We start from the raw sequence: 15829 nt of genomic DNA, 5'->3' as shown, positions 1-15829 counted from the left end.
CTTTCAACAGAAGAAGAAATTTCTCAGTGACCTTAAGAATTTTTTCTGAGAAGATCCGTACCCGTTCCGTATTTGTGCAGATCAGGTGGTGCGAAGGTGTGTTTCTAGGGAGGAAGGGTGGAACAACATTGCGCATTGTCACTCAGGCCCAGTGGGGGGAACTATGCGTCAAGTCGAAACTGCAAAGAAGGTTCTAGCTGCTGGGTTCTATTGGCCGACCCTATTCCAAGATGTTCATCAGTTCATTTTATGATGTGATAGTTGTCAAAGGGCTGGAAAATTTATCACGAAGGGATGAGATGCCCCAAAACCCTATTCAATTTTGCGAGGTGTTTGATGTATGGGGAATTGATTTTATGGGACCATTTCCAAAGTCCAATGGCAATCAATACATTTTGGTAGCAGTTGACTATGTTTCCAAATGGGTGGAAGCTCAGGCTCTTCCAACTAATGATGCAAGAACTGTGGTGAAATTTCTTAAGAAGTTATTTGCTTGATTCGGAACTCCAAGAATTATCATTAGCGATCGGGGAACCCATTTTTGTAACACACAATTGGTGAAAGTGTTAAAGCATTATGGGGTTCATCATCGTCTTGCGACTCCTTACCATCCACAAATGACTGGGTAAGTGGAGGTTACAAACAGAGAGCTCAAGAGAATCTTAACTAAAACAGTGGAACAAGGTAAACGAGATTGGTCTGAAAGGTTAGACGACATGCTTTGTGCCCATAGAACAGCATATAAAACACCAATAGGGACCACTCCCTATAATTTAGTATATGGAAAATCTTGCCATTTACCGGTGGAATTAGAGCACAAAGCGTATTGTGCAATTAAAGTGATGAATTTCAGCTTGTGCAAATCTGGAGAGCAACGAATATTACATCTCAATGAACTAGATGAATGGAGGATGAAGGCATATGAGAATGCAAGGATATATAAGGAAAGAATTTGGAAGTGGCATGACAAGCATATTAAAATTTCAAAGGACTTCAAAGCCGGTGATCAGGTGCTACTATTCAACTCCCGTCTATGTTTATTCCCGGGGAAACTTAAATCTAGGTGGTCTGGTCCGTATACCATAACCGAAGTTTCACCTCATGGAGCCATTGAGATTAGTCTTCCAGAGAAGGGCACATTCAAAGTGAATGGACATAGGCGAAACCATACCTTGGCGGAGAAATTCGCAGTGATAATAGAGAAGTATTTTTCCTCCATGAACCTTCGTGAGGTAAAGCAAGGTACATCAAGCTTAGTGACGTTAAACAAGCGCTTCTTGGGAGGAAACCCAAGTGTTTACTATTTTCTTATCTTTTAGTTTAGTTTGTTTGCATTAATAAATTGTTAAGTGTTGGTGTCTTAATTTTTAGATGCTTGTGCTGCGATTTTGTTGTGGGTTTTTAAAATTCATCGTGTGTTTAATGAGGAATTGGTGAAAGTTTGGTCGTTTGGGTTCTATTTCGTGTTTTCTTTTTCTCTGGTAAAATTTGCATAATAGGGCAGGCTCTGAGTGTGTAAACATGTTCAGAGAATTTCTGCAGAGCCGGCAGATTTTTCTAAGTCATCCAGAGACGGCACAAGGGCGTGCAGCTACCCCTGTGGACTACCATGCGAATATCGCACGCCCGTGGGTAATTTCCACACGGGCGTGTGGATTCCTACAGAGTTGGGCAGATTTTTCCGGAGAGCACACAGGCGCGTGGACTCGCCCCTGTGGGCGACCTTGTGAACCACGCACGGGAGTGGGTAATTTCCGCACGCCCGTGTGAAACTTTGCAGAGGAGTTCTTTCCATCCCTAGAAGACACAGGGGCGTGTGGCTGCCCCTGTGAGTTTGGCATGTGAATGTCCACACCCGTGGGGAATTTCCGCATGGGTGTGTGGAATACTTAGTATTTTATTCGGATGTCCAAAGAAGCCACAGGGGCGTGCGTCTTCCCCTATGGGTTGGATGCACGGGCGTGGGATATTTTCCACACGCCCGTACGAGAGCGGTCAGAGTCAAAGGAGCGCTTTTCTGAGAGAGCACAGGGATGTGTGTATGTCCGTGTGGGGCTCTTGAAGTGAGGCCCACGGGCGTGGGGAATTTCCACACGCCCTTGTGGATGCACAGAATTCCAAGAGACGCGATTTTTTCCTTAAAACCCATGTGATCCATCTCATTCTTCATCTCCAGTCAACATGAAATGAATTCTGATCATCTCTTCGACCGTTCATCGTTGTTTTGGAGTATTTTACTTCACATATCATACCGATTTTCAGAGTTTTCATAATATTCCTTCGGTAACCTTTTCATCCTCTTTTCTTCGCCAACTCTTGTTTTTCACAGATTAAACATCTTTGATTGCTAATTTTCATGCATGGTGTATGTTTAGGAAGCTTTTAGAAGTGGTTTTAAATTAAATTTTTGAGAGTTATTGTTCACCCGTGCTGGAGCTTCACGCCCTGTAGATCCACACGGGCGTGGGTAATTTCCACAAGCCCGTGTGGAATTCTGCAGTATATTCCTTTTGAGATTCTTTGATCATTTTCTTCTCTTATACTACAGATATGGCACCTCGCGTGAAGAAAAATGAAGTGAAGCGTCTCAGACTCACACCACCCGAGCCATTACACATGGAATTCTCAAACCCTGAGGATCAAGCTCGATTTGAGAGACTTTCAGCACTCAGGTTTGGTCAGACTTGTTTCGTAAATTTGCAAGTGCTGAAAGATATTCAGCAGGGTGATAAGGTGACTAATGAAATTGAGGAGATGCTAGAGGTGGGAAGCTGGAGGAGGTTGCTGACGATCAGTGAGCCAGCTTACCACGCATTGACGCTAGAGGTTTTAGCGTCTTTTGAGTTTCGTTTAATGCACGGGAGATTTGACACCACGGAGGCGATACAGTTTTGAGCATTCGGACATCCATTCTCTATGAGTGTTACTGAGTTCTCGATTCGGACAGGCCTATATGATGTCGCTTACAGAGGTACAGTGGAGTATGGACGATTACCGGCAAATTTTTCCAGTATCAGTGACTCCATATCATGCATATAGGATTTTGTGTGGCCATGGGGAGTATGAACCGGGGTTGTCGAAGGCCTTTAGCTTATCCTGGTTCAGCTACGGATATTTGCATGCCGTTATCAGCGGGTCCGTGACAGGTCGACCAGATAATACAGCTGCTTTGACCAAGCTAGATTTGATCTTTTTATACTGACAAAGTCCCCTTGCGTATATCCTGCAAGTGCACTGGTTTGTCGGAGTAATAATCCCGGGTGAGCGGGTATCGAATCCACAGGGAGTAAGGAATAAAAAATACTTAATTCGATTGTTAGCTATGTAAAAGATTAATGATAATGAGTGTGACAATGATTCAATTCTCAACAGTAAAAGCAACAAGTGAGAGAGCAAAAGTAAAAAAGGGGATAAGACAATTGATAAAGATGGGGTACCTGGATAATGCTCAACCTAGGATAATTGTTTCAAGTGCAAGAACCCTCTATTATGCTCCCTAATCAATGCAATGGTGAGTCATGGAAATCCTTAATTACATAGTCCCAAATCTAACGTCAACTATGCCTAACTCTATACATGTCCCGGAGGAGAAATCGAACAATCTTAACACCTCGCACTCGCATAGAGTTGCAATGAGCTCTAGGGATTCCAAGTGATAAATCTCTTCCTAATTATAGACCTAACCCTTTGGTCCAGGTGGAAGGTCCCTAACCACAATTGAGCCATAGATACTAAGATCACCTCAACGCTTCATTCCGTTGCACGCGCAACTAAGCCCAAGCGGAAGTTCATCCCTTAGACCATTCACTCTATTATAACCACAAAGAACTCAAGAAACGGAGGTAGAATCTATCACACTGGAGGGGAAAGGGGACGCTCCTGTACCTCTCGACTCACCCTCTCAACCCTCTCCAACCTAGCTTTGTGTAACGCTCGTGGTGTGTCACTCACTCACAAGGTTACCAGCAAGAACTCTCAACCCTAGTGTCACTCTAGGGGAAATGTTCATACAATCAAGCATTCAAGATTGGAACTCACAATAAACATCAATTTATTAAAAGCATAATAAAGAGGTTCAAAGAAACAAATACATCCTAGGGTTCACAATACCCGAGTACCCACTAAGGGTTTAGCTCTCCATGGAGCTAAGTACAATCAAAGGAATAGAATGTAAAATCAATGAATCTATAAAAGAAAACCCCTCGATAGTCATGCCAATGGTCTTGTGGAAAGTCCTCTACTCGTCGTCCAAGGATTCCATCATCCGGTATAGGATACGCCTCGACGGAAGCTCCCCTACCAACCTTCTTCCTAAGGAATGATGATGTCGGAGCCGTAGAACCTCTCCAAAACCTTGGCCAATACCCCTCGAAACCCTAGCCGAAGCCCTCTCTCAACTTGGTGAAAAGATGCAGAAAAGAATACCAAAATAAGGGCTAAATCGGCTTTAAATAGGGCTGAAATCTGTGACTACACGGGCGTGGATGCTCCAGCGCCTATGCAGAATTTCCAAACGGGCGTGGATAATTTCCACGTGCCCGTGTGGATTCTCTGTTTCTCTGGTTTCTCGGCCGGCTGTGGCCAGTGCTGCTACAGTATATGCTACTATGTTGCTACAGTGCTCTGCTACAGTATTCAAAGTATACAAAGAGAGCATTCTACAAGTAAGGGAAATTCCAACACTAAATACGAAAAATCAATGCTCTAGCTAAAAACTTGAATCAAAAAGGAAAACAAAACCCGAAGTCGTGTACGTGTGTGAACTCACTCAAAACAACCCAAGGTATACTCCTTAAAGTTCTAAGTGCAAGGGACTTATTTATCTACAAAAGAGACAACAATTTCAAAGATGGTAGTAGCTTCACACATCAACCTGAATCCAGATGGTAGTAGCATATACTGTAGCAGCACTGCTCACAGCCGGCCGAGAAACCAGAGAAACAGAGAATCCACACAGGCGTGTGGAAATTATCCACGCCCGTGTGGAAATTCCGCACGGGCGCGTGGAGCATCCACGCCCGTGTAGTCGCCCGATTCCAGCCCTATTTAAAGACGAATCAGCCCCGATTTTGGTATTCTTTTCTCCATCTTTTCCCTAACTTGAGAGAGGGCTTCGGCTAGGGTTTTGAAGGGTATTGGCCAAGGTTTTGGAGAGGTTCTATGGCTCCGACATCATCATTCCTTAGGAAGAAGGTTGGTAGGGGAGCTTCCGTCGAGGCGTATACTATACCGGACGAGGGAATCCTTGGATGACGAGTAGAGGACTTTTCACAAGACCATCGACATGACTATTGAGGAGGTTTCTTTATGGATTCATTGGTTTTACGTTCTATTTCTTTGATTGTACTTAGCTCCACGGAGAGCTAAACCCTAGTGGGCAATCAGGTATTGTGAACCCTAGGATGTATTTGTTTCTTTGAACCTCTTTATTATGCTTTTAATAAATTGATGTTTATTGTGAGTTCCAATCTTGAATGCTTGATTGTATGAACATTTCCCCTAGAGTGACACTAGGGTTGAGAGTTCTTGCTGGTAACCTTGTGAGTGAGTGACACACCACGAGCGTTACACAAAGCTAGGTTGGAGAGGGTTGAGAGGGTGAGTCGAGAGGTACAGGAGCGTCCCCTTTCCCCTCCAGCGTGATAGATTCTACCTCCGTTCCTCTAGTTCTTTGCGGCTATAATAGAGTGAATGGTCTAAGGGATAAACTTCCGCTGGGGCTTAGTTGCGCGTGCAACATAGTGAAGTGTTGAGGTGATCTTAGTATCTATGGCTCAATTGTGGTTCGGGACCTTCCACCTCGACCAAAGGGTTAGGTCTATATTAAGGAAGAGATTTATCACTTGGAATCCCTGGAGCTCATTGCAACTCTATACGAGTCCGAGGTGTTGAGATTGTTCGATTTCTCCTACGGGACATGTATAGAGTTAGGCATAGTTGACCTTAGATTTGGGACTATGTAATTAAGGATGTCCACGACTCACCATTGCATTGATTAGGAAGCATAATAGAGGGTTCTTGCACTTGAAACAATTATCCTAGGTGGGGCATTATCCGGGTACTCCATCTTTATTAATTGCCTTACCGCCTTCTTTACTTTTGCTTTCTTACTTGTTGCTTTTACTGTTGAGAATTGAATCATTGTCACACTCATTATAATTGATCTTTTACATAGCTAAGAATCGAATTAAGTATTTTTATTCCCTACTCCCTGTGGATTCGATACCCGCTCACCCGGGATTATTACTTCGACAAACCCGTGCACTTGCGGGATATAAGCAAGGGGACCTTATCACTTATGGAGTACATTATCATCTTGCTACTCCCTACCATCCGCAAATGAGTGGGCAAGTGGAAGTCATGAACAGAGAGCTTAAGTGAATCTTAACCAAATCCGTGGAACAAGGAAAAAAGGATTGGTCGGAAAGGTTAGATGACACACTTTGGGCTCATAGAACAGCATACAAAACCCTAATAGGGACTACTCCCTATAATTTAGTGTATGGAAAATCTTGTCATTTCCCGGTGGAATTAGAGCACAAAGCATATTGGGCAATCAAGGTGTTGAATTTGGAGAGCAACGAATATTACATCTTAACGAGTTAGACGAATGGAGGATGAAGGCATATGAGAATGCAAGTACATACAAGGAGAGAATTCGAAGTGGCATGACGAGCATATTAAGATTCCGAAGGACTTTCAAAGCGGGCGATCAGGTATTGCTATTCAACTCTCGTCTACGGTTATTTCCGGGGAAGCTCTAGTGTAGGTGGTCTGGTCCTTATACCGTAACCGAAGTTTCACCTCATGGAGCTATTGAGATTACCCATCCGGAGAAGGGCACATTCAAGGTGAATGGATACAGGCTGAAACCATACTATGGCGAAGAAATTAGTAATGACGACAGGGAAGTATTTTTCCTTCATAAGCCCCCGTGAGGTAAGACAAGGTACGTCAATCTTAGTGATGTTAAACAAGCGCTTCTTGGGAGGCAACCCAAGTGTTTCCTGTTTTTCTTAGTCGAATAATGTAGTGTATGCATGAATAAATTGTTAAGTGTTGGTGTCTTGATTTTTAGATGCTTGTACTGTGATTTTATTTGAGGTTTTGAGTGTTCATCGTGGGTTTTCATGTGGATTTGGTGAAGTTGGGTCGTTTGAGCTTTATTTCATGTTTTTCACTGGTAAAACTTGCATAATAGGGTAGGCTCTGAGTGTGCAAACATGTTCAGAAATTTCCTGCAGAGCCTCCAGGTTTTTCTAAGGTATCTAAGGAAAACGCATGGGCGTGTGGTATTTCCGCATGCTAGTGGACTTACAATGCGAGTTCATCCAGAGAAGGCACAGGGGCATGCGGCTGCCCCTGTGAACGACCATGCGAATATCGCACGCCCGTGGGTAATTCCCGCACGGGCATGTGATTTTCTGCATAGTTTGGCAGATTATCTTGAGAGCACACAGGGGAGTGAACTCGCCCCTGTTGGCGACTTTGTAAACTTCGCACGGGCGTGGATAATTTCCGCACGCCCGTGCAAATCTCTGCAGAGGAGCTCTCTTTCATCCCGAGAAGGCACAAGGGCATGCGTTTGCCCCTGTGAAGTGGACCTGTGAATGTCCACGCTCGTGTGGCATTTCCGCACGGGTGTGCGGAACACTTAGGAATTTTCTTGGATGTCTAGAGAAGCCACAGGGGCATGCGGCTGCCCCTGTGAGTCGGGCGCACGGGTGTTGGTATTTTCCACACGCCCATGGGAATGCGTAGAATTCCAAGAGGTGCTAATTTTTCTTTAAAAATCCATGCGATTTCTCTTCCTCTTCATCTTCAACCACCTGAAAACCACTCCTGATTAATTTCCCGTCCGTTGATCGTTGTGTTACGGGGATTTCAAGCAAATTTTTGTACTGAATTCATGGTTTTCATACTTATCTTTTTCTTTTCTTTCGGTGAATCTTTAATCCCTCTTCTATTTACCATTTATTGTTTTAGTAAATTAAACGACTTGAGTTGCGTTAAATTTTGATTTAAAAGGGTCTATGCATGTTCAGAGAGCATTTTAACAGTGTTTTACATTGTATTTTTTGTTTTTGAAAATAGAAATGCTATCGTGTGGTTTTTCACGCCCCGCAGATCCACACGGGCGTGGATAATTTCCATAAGCCCGTCTGGAAGTCTGCAGTATTCTATGACTGAGCGTTTTTGATCAGCTCTTTACTATTCCTTGCAGGCATGGCACCGCACGCAAAGAAGCAAGAAGGCAAGCGCCCTAGGGAACCTTCACTCGAATTGGCACACATTGCATTCCTAGATCTCAAGCATCAAGCTCGTTTCGAGCGACTATGAGGGCTTAGGTTTGGCCAATCCTGTTTCGTGGACCTTAGTGTGTTAAATGGCGTCAAGTGGCGTGATGAGTTTATTAGGGAGCTGGAGTCACAGATGGCTGTAGGAGGGTGGCAGAGGCTGTTGTCTATACGAGAACTAGTTTTCCGACAGCTGACTTTGGAGGTGCTGGCGTCTTTTGAGTTTATGGATGACATACAGTTTAGAGTGTTCGGTCGTCAATTCACAATGAGCATTTATGAGTTTGCCATTCGCATGGGTTTGTACGACGAGGCATATATAGAAACTAATGAGTATGGACATCTACAGACAGATTACCCGGGCACCTTGACCCCACAGCAAGCCTATCAGGTATTATATGGACCAGGGCGGCATGAATCAGGTGTGTCCAAAGCCACATGCTTATCTAGGCAGAGCTACATGTATTTTCTTGTTGTCCTTAGCAGGGCTGTGGATGGTCGTGGCGACAACACTAGTGTTTTGTCACGGCAGGGACTACTTTATTTATATTCCATGGTGAGGTCTATGCCCATTCATTTGGGCCACATTGTGGCGGAGTATATCCGATACCTGGGCCAGCGTGGGAGAGTAGGAGTATTATTTACTGGTCCTTACATTACTAGACTCATTTTGGGGATGGGGTTCAGAGTTGCTATACGGCATGCCGATTAGATAGTTCTTCCTTCTCCAATTGGACTCGATACGCTCAGGATGATGGGCGTGGTACGCAGATATGGACCTGGAGTTTACATTTTGGCCACACCCACCACTGAGAGCACCGAGGGTAGAGGAGATGCAGTGGAAGATTCCACCCCGGCAGTGGCTGATTGCTTCCCCGCAAGTGTACGGGATCGCCAAGTAATACCTCGCGTGAAGACGCGAGGATCGTATTCTACGGGGCTAAGGATCTCCTATTACTCCTTCTTGAGCTATTATCTAGCCTAAGATCTCAAATGATGGATTTTTGCTCTACTAAATGTAATTAAAGCTAAAACGAGATTATGACCAAATTACAGAGAACAAGCAATAAGCAAGCAAGAAAATCAATGAGATGCAAAGGCCTATGGATGAGGATCCCCTTGAGGGATTATCATGCAACATGGATGATGATCTAAAGATGCAAGGGTAAAATGGACCATGAGATTCTAAGATTAGAACAACCCCAATTTCTCGGCAATTGAACCCTAATCCCATATGAACATAGATAGGAATTTGTTCCAAATCTACATTCCTACGATTGCATTGAGTACAAGGAAATCTTACTTAGGATTAAACATACTCTTCTTCGGATTAAATCTACATGGAAGGCTACTAAACACCCGATTTCTCGGCGTGATGATACAAGTATCCCCTTCTAATCCATTCATGATCTAATACATGCGAGCAAGTCACATCTACATACATCACTCATAAAAGAGCTACGGATTTCTCCTTAGTGTAGCACTTAGCATGAAAACAATGGATTAAATCTCAAAATTACCCAAGCATGGAATTAACAAGTTATCATCCAACATACATGATAAAACCCCCCAAGGTTCACCAACACCCGGTGGCCTTGGGGGTCTAGTGTGTCATCATCCCACAACAAGCAATACAACCAAGCAAAACATGAAACAAAAGCATAAATGACACTCCCTAGATGAAATGGTGAAGAGGAGGTGAAGAATGTGCCTAATGATGCTTTCCCTGCCAAAGGAATGCCAAATGACGCTTCCTCTAGCCGCGGGTCTCCTTCCTTCAAATCGTGGTAAATCTCCCCTTGAATGATGTTGCCTTCTTGCCTTGAGAGTCTTGGACCTTGGGCTTGAATGATCTTCTAGCTTCCTTGCCATTCTTCTCCTTCCCAAGGTCACCCAAAATCTCCCAAGTGATCTCCCCAAACTCGGCCAAGAATAGGTCCAGCCAAAAGTCTCCTTTTTCTGCCTTAAAATTTGGTATTTATACCCCCCGAGGCATACGGGTCATATGGGGGTCGTATGGGGGTCGTATAGCACCCAAAAACCCTAGATTCATGATCCATATGGGGTGCATACAGCCCCCATGCTGGGTAGTATGGAAATCTGGGTAGACACTCCAAATCAATCCGCTGCTTCAGTGCATACGGCCCCCATACTGGGTAGTATGGGGGTAGTATGAAATTCCTGTTTTCTTCTCTTTTCGCCCAAATGATATCTTCTTATTCTCCATGGCTTCCTTGTGCCCTACAAAGCAAATAATAGATGATTAAGCACAAAACGGGCATCAAACCTCACAAAATACATGCAAAGTGAATACGATATATGCATGAAAACATCTATGTTTAGACACTTATCAGTGGCGGAGACCTCAGGACAGCCGGGTACCCTTTCAGGAGCCTATGATCGTATTGAGAGGCTCGAGAGCACCATGGGCATATTGCGGTCTGAGATCATCGAGATGCAGGCGATACAATCATCCCAGGATACCGATCTTATCTGTCGTTTCAATTACCTACGACAGCTATTGAGATGTAGACCCTCAGCTCCTTCAACATCTTCCTCATCACCTATACAAGCACCGGTGGACCCACCATGTGCTTCCTCACCACCACCAGCAACAGAGGACCCAGAGCGCGACACTGACATTTGATTTTATTTCAATTTCTTTACTTTTATGCACTTTATTTTGGACTTGTTCACTTAGAAAGGACTTTCCTTCTGAGTTTATTTTCATTTTGCATCTCGAGTTGTATTCCTTGTTCTATCTTTTATATACTCGAGTTATTTTGTGTTTATTGAGCTTCACTGAACCCCCTCGTATATGCGTGCAGATGGTCTTGTCATCTTGGGAATTGAGACTTTGTCATGGGTGGAAAAAAAATGAATGAAAAGAAGGAACAAAAAAATGAATGAAAAGAAGGAACAAAATAGTTTTTTTGTTTATTTTGCATTTTGGGTGGAAAGAGATACCACCTATGAAGTATGAAGCTACTCTCATAAGTCGGATACTAGTTATGTACTAATGAGAGAAAGAGATATCTCATAGGATGAGTGAAAGCTACCACTCCGGTAGAAAGAGCTACCACCTCGAAAGTGTGAAAGCCACCTTAGCGGCCGTTTGGGAAAGGGCTACCTTAGAGAATGTGTGAAGCTACTACCATCTTTGAAATTGGTGTTGTTTCCTTGTTGTAGATAAATAAGTCCCTTATACTTAGAGCCTTGAGGAGTATACTTTGGGTTGACTTGAGTGAGTCCACACACTTTCACGATTTTGGGTTTGTTGTCCTTTTCAATTCATGTTTTTAGCTAGAGCTTCGATTTTCTATGTTTAGTGTTGAAATTTCAATTACTTGTAGAATGCTCTCTTTGCATACTTTGGTGAACCTAAGGCCAAGCACTTCCAATATTTCCTTCGTCTATGCACAAAATGTTTAATTTTTGCTTGAGGACAAGCAAAAGCTTAAGTGTGGGGGAGTTTGATAAGTGCTTGTCCGATATGAATGCGAAGCATTCTTTCCTTATGTTAAGCATTACTTTTCTCAGGTTTTTACACTAATATGTGTGTTTTTATGTTACTTTGATGCAGGTAGGGTTGTGAAGCCAATTATGAATGAAAAAAGCCAATGTGGATCATAATACACCGATTTTGGAGGAAATCTTGCTAAGGTTCAAACGTGAAGACATAGGTCGGGTGTGAGATGCTAGAGTGCGTGCCAACCTCCTCGTATTTGAGTGAGCACAACCATTTGGAGGGGCACAAGGGCAGTCATACTTAAGCATTCTGACTTATGCATATAGAACAAGATCTTCACCAACTTTTCTGTCATTGAAGAAGTAAAGCGACCCACGACGTGAATGTGTGGCCGTTTGCGTTACCTCGATGAAAGTATGGATTCGGGAAGTATTTCAGGCCGGATACTATAGCAGAGCACTACAGTAAAGTACTATAGCAACACTGTTCATAGCCGGATGAGAAAGCTGCAGAACAGAGAATCCACACGTGTGTAAAACCCTGATTCCAGCCCTATTTAAAGCCGATTCAGCCCCGAATTCTGCATTCTTTCTCCATCTTTTCCCCAACTTGAGAGAGGGCTTCGGCTATAGTTTTGAGAGGTATTGGCTAGGATCTTGGAGAGGTTCTACGGCTCTGACATCATCATCTCTTTTGAAGAAGGTTGGTAGGGGAGCTTCCGTCGAGGCGTATCCTATACCGGACAAGGGGATCTTTGGACGACGAGTAGAGGACTTTCCATAAAACCATCGACATGACTATCGAGGGGGTTTCTATGGATTCATTGCTTTTACATTCTATTTCTTTCATTATACTTAGCTCCATGGAGAGCTGAACCCCTAGTGGGTACTTGGGTATTTGTGAACCCTAGGATGTATTCATTTCTTTAAATCTCTTTATTATGCTTTCAATTAATTGATGTTTATTGTGAGTTCCAACCTTGAATGCTTGATTGTGAGAATACTCTCCTAGAGTGACACTAGGATTGAGAGTTCTTGTTGGTAACCTTGTGAGTGAGTGACACACCACGAGTGTTAGACAAAGCTAGGTTGGAGAGGGTTGAGCGGGTGAGTCGAGAGGTACAGGAGCGTCCCCTTTTACCTCCGATATGTTAGATTCTACCTCCATTCCTCGAGTTCTTTGTGGCCACAATAGAGTGAATGGTCTAAGGGATGACCTTCCGCTAGGGCTTAGTTGCGGGTGCAACGGAGTGAAGCGCAAAAGTAACCTTAGTATCTAGGGCTTAATTGTGGTTAGGGACCTTCCACCTAGACCAAAGGGTTAGGTCAACAATTAGGAAGAGATTTATCACTTGGAATCCCTAGAAATTATTGCAATTCTATGCGAGTGCGAGGTTGAGAGGTTATTCAATCTCTCCTCCGGGACATGTATAGAGTTAGGCATAGTTGACCTTAGATTTGGGAGTAAGTAATTAAGGATTTCCATGACTCACTTGCATTGATTAGGAAGCATAATAGAGGGTTCTTGCATTTGAAATGATTGTCCTAGGTGGATTGATAAGTGCTTGTGTGATATGAATGTGAAGCGTTCATTCCTTATGGTGAGCATTACTTTTCTCAGGTTTTTACAATAATATGTGTGTTTTTATGTTACTTTTACGCAGGTAGGGCTGTGAGGCCGAGTATGAAGAAAATAGGCCAATGTGGATCATAATGCACTTATTTTGGAGGAGATCTTGCTAAAGTTCAAACGCGAAGACATAGGACAGGTGTGAGATGCTAGAGTGTGTGCCAACCTCCTCGCATTCGAGGGAGCACATCCATTTGGAGGGGCACAAAGGCAATCACACTCCAGCATTCCGACCTACGCATATAAGAACAAGAACCCCACCAACATGTATATCATTGAAGAAGCAAGTGATTCAAGATGTGAACATGTGCCCGTTTGCGTTACCCCGATGAAAGTATGGAATTGGGAAGTTATTCAGGTCGAAGACTGTAGGAGAGCACTGTAGCAAGTGTTGTAGCAGCACTGTTCATAGCCGGCCGAGAAACCATAGAAACAGAGAATCCACACGGGCGTGTGGAAATTATCCACGCCCGTGTGGAAATTCCGCACGGGCGCGTGTATCGTGCACGCCCATGGAGTTGCCAATTTCCAGCCATATTTAAAGCCGATTCAACCCCGATTTTGGTATTCTTTTCTCCATCTTTTCCCCAACTTGCGAGAGGGCTTCGGCTAAGGTTTTGAGCGGTATTGGCCAAGGTTTTGGAAAGGTTCTACGGCTATGACATCGTGATTCCATTAGGAAGAAGGTTGGTAGGAGAGCTTCGATCGAGGCGTACCATATACCGGAAGAAGGAATCCTTGGACGACGAGTAGAGGACTTTCCACAAGACCATCGACACGACCATCGAGGGGGTTTCTTTATGGATTCATTGCTTTTACATTCGATTTTTTTTATTATACTTAGCTCAATGGAGAGCTAAACCCCTAGTGGGTACTTGGGTGATTGTGAACCCTAGAATGTACTCGCTTCATTGAACTTCTTTATTATGCTTTCAATAAATTGATGTTTCTTGTGAGTTCCAACCTTGAATGCTTGGTTGTATGAACATTTCCCCTAGAGTGACACTAGGGTTGAGAGTTCTTGTTGGTAACCTTGTGAGTGAGTGACACACCACGAGTGTTAGACAAAGCTAGGTTGGAGAGGGTTGAGAGGGTGAGTCGAGAGGTACAGGAGCGTCCCCTTTTACCTCCGATATGTTAGATTCTACCTCCATTCCTCGAGTTCTTTGTGGCCACAATAGAGTGAATGGTCTAAGGGATGACCTTCCGCTAGGGCTTAGTTGCGGGTGCAACGGAGTGAAGCGCAAAAGTAACCTTAGTATCTAGGGCTTAATTGTGGTTAGGGACCTTCCACCTAGACCAAAGGGTTAGGTCAACAATTAGGAAGAGATTTATCACTTGGAATCCCTAGAAATTATTGCAATTCTATGCGAGTGCGAGGTTGAGAGGTTATTCAATCTCTCCTCCGGGACATGTATAGAGTTAGGCATAGTTGACCTTAGATTTGGGAGTAAGTAATTAAGGATTTCCATGACTCACTTGCATTGATTAGGAAGCATAATAGAGGGTTCTTGCATTTGAAATGATTGTCCTAGGTGGATTGATAAGTGCTTGTGTGATATGAATGTGAAGCGTTCATTCCTTATGGTGAGCATTACTTTTCTCAGGTTTTTACAATAATATGTGTGTTTTTATGTTACTTTTACGCAGGTAGGGCTGTGAGGCCGAGTATGAAGAAAATAGGCCAATGTGGATCATAATGCACTTATTTTGGAGGAGATCTTGCTAAAGTTCAAACGCGAAGACATAGGACAGGTGTGAGATGCTAGAGTGTGTGCCAACCTCCTCGCATTCGAGGGAGCACATCCATTAGGAGGGGCACAAAGGCAATCACACTCCAGTATTCCGACCTACGCATATAAGAACAAGAACCCCACCAACATGTATATCATTGAAGAAGCAAGTGATTCAAGATGTGAACATGTGCCCGTTTGCGTTACCCCGATGAAAGTATGGAATTGGGAAGTTATTCAGGTCGAAGACTGTAGGAGAGCACTGTAGCAAGTGTTGTAGCAGCACTGTTCATAGCCGGCCGAGAAACCATAGAAACAGAGAATCCACACGGGCGTGTGGAAATTATCCACGCCCGTGTGGAAATTCCGCACGGGCGCGTGTATCGTGCACGCCCATGGAGTTGCCAATTTCCAGCCATATTTAAAGCCGATTCAACCCCGATTTTGGTATTCTTTTCTCCATCTTTTCCCCAACTTGCGAGAGGGCTTCGGCTAAGGTTTTGAGCGGTATTGGCCAAGGTTTTGGAAAGGTTCTACGGCTATGACATCGTGATTCCATTAGGAAGAAGGTTGGTAGGAGAGCTTCGATCGAGGCGTACCATATACCGGAAGAAGGAATCCTTGGACGACGAGTAGAGGACTTTCCACAAGACCATCGACACGACCATCGAGGGGGTTTCTTTATGGATTCATTGCTTTTA

Source organism: Dioscorea cayenensis, chromosome 20, assembly GCF_009730915.1.
Source record: "Dioscorea cayenensis subsp. rotundata cultivar TDr96_F1 chromosome 20, TDr96_F1_v2_PseudoChromosome.rev07_lg8_w22 25.fasta, whole genome shotgun sequence".
Taxonomy (NCBI): Eukaryota; Viridiplantae; Streptophyta; class Magnoliopsida; order Dioscoreales; family Dioscoreaceae; genus Dioscorea; species Dioscorea cayenensis.
The sequence above is the reverse complement of the archived record's forward strand: the minus strand, read 5'-3'. Positions refer to the sequence as shown.